We start from the raw sequence: 1,953 nt of genomic DNA on the forward strand, positions 1-1,953 counted from the left end.
TTGAGGAAACAAAAGGGTTATGCTGTACTGTAACCCGAGCTTCCTTCCTCTATAAAATCTCAACCCTAAGCAGCAGAAATCACTAGCGCCGCCCCCTTACGCCGCTTTCTTCAAGAGGGGTTTAGGGTTTCCTCTGTATAATCGCAAAGTCTATTTGTTTTCTTGATCTATTGATTTGCTATTGTGATGCGTGTTTGTTCTGTTAATGAAGGCTTTCACTTCAACATCGCTTTCGATAGGCGTTGCGTTCGTCGATGGGTTTATAATTCCCAGAAGAACGTGTCAACGGAAGCGTAAATCGATCCCAATTCCGACTCCCTTTTTATCGGTTATTTACTTATATCCGAAACATCTACGCAACATTTTGTTGGTCGTGGTTTGTTACGTGGTCGGATTGTGACATTCTTATTTTCTTCTGAAAACTTGTTTTGTTTGAATATGATTTTCTTTTGTGGTAGTAGTATCTTAGGAATGGTGAGAATGCTTTTGCGTTGCGTGTTGCAGTTGCAGTTGCTTCATAATGGTGAACTCTCTCTTGTTTGATAGTGGGAGATGTTCAAGTTTCCGGAGCATAAAGTAATTAGGAAATTATTAATCTCTTTAGCCAGTATTAAACAGCGCAATGTGTGCTTTTCTGCTATCGCATTGTGCTACCTGTCTCCTGGTACATCTCAACAACATTCTTTCCCTCTTTTTTGTTTTTGTGATTTTCAGGATCTATCACCTTTTGGGATTATAATTGCCCTCTTGACTATACATAAACTTAGTATAATTAAGTTGTGATTCTTTTGGATGTAGTCGGAATCGAGATTCATACCATCCGTGTTTTTCACTTCTAAACAGTCTCATGATCGAGAAACGCCTTCTTTTTTTTTTTTTTTTTTTAATTAAAGTTAAAAATTTGAATAAATTTTTTTAATATTATTTTTATTATAAGATTAAAATTTTTTTAATTATTTATTTCATTTTGTGTAAAAATTTAAAATAATTATAATTATTAGATAGATGAAATGTGATAAATTGAAAGGAATGATAAAAATAAAGTCTAAATAAAATTATATAAATTTTTGTTTAAATGTGTATCTCACTTCAATAATAAGTAAAAATAAAAATTTTATAATATTTATAATTTTAAATTAATATATACTATTTATAATAAAAGGGCGGGAATATAGCCTAGTTTGTCATCACTTTTGACCAAAAGCCCTCTCCTAAGAGTACTAGGGATTTTTTTTTTATTAGAGATAAAGGACCTTCATGGATTATTGATAATTACAATCAATTATAACAAATGCGCAAATAGGAATAGCAATATCAACAACATCTATCCTCCCTATATTAAGTTGCAAAGCTTTCTTAGCCAAAACATGTGCAACCTGATTTGCCTCCCCCTTGACATGTTGAAGCTATCATCAAGTCCAGGCTAGCAAGCGTTAAGTGTTTGATATCTGCAATAAGAAGATTCTGGCCTCCCACATTGCCATGCTAATGAAGAATGACATTGAATGACATTAACTACTTGAGAGGAATCTTCTCAATCTCCTTCTAACAAACAGTTATTAAGGTTTAATTCCTTGCACATCTTAACTGCTTCTCATAGTCCCCTTGTCTTAGCCAAAGTAGAAAGAATTAGAATAATAATTCAGAGGTTTCATTATGCTCAAAAGCACAACACCATCCCAATCCCTTATCACAATACTTATTTCAATCTTATGTACCTCTTTTTGATTGCCACATCCCAATTGAGCTTTACCCAATCGCTTTGAAGTAATTCCTACCGAGTGATACAAGGTAAAGTTGGTACAATTGTGTTTGAAATGGTCTCCATGGCTGGCCGATAGGCATTGCAGTCATTGACTACATATTGAAACAAGGAAAATTCTATACACCATAAAATCATCTCATTTTCATCTCATTAAGTATGATGTTGCACATTTATTACCATTAAATAAT

At 33.4% G+C, this 1,953-nt stretch overlaps 1 non-coding gene across 1 annotated transcript; it reads left to right on the top strand.

Annotated features, from left to right (window-relative positions):
* The first annotated feature begins 509 nt into the window (after positions 1-509).
* LOC118344361 lies at positions 510-672 on the top strand. Its single transcript, XR_004798134.1, has one exon. It is a non-coding gene; the product is annotated as a small nucleolar RNA snoR137 (small nucleolar RNA).
* The last annotated feature ends 1,281 nt before the right edge of the window (positions 673-1,953 follow it).

Source organism: Juglans regia, chromosome 13, assembly GCF_001411555.2.
Source record: "Juglans regia cultivar Chandler chromosome 13, Walnut 2.0, whole genome shotgun sequence".
Lineage (NCBI taxonomy): Eukaryota > Viridiplantae > Streptophyta > Magnoliopsida > Fagales > Juglandaceae > Juglans > Juglans regia.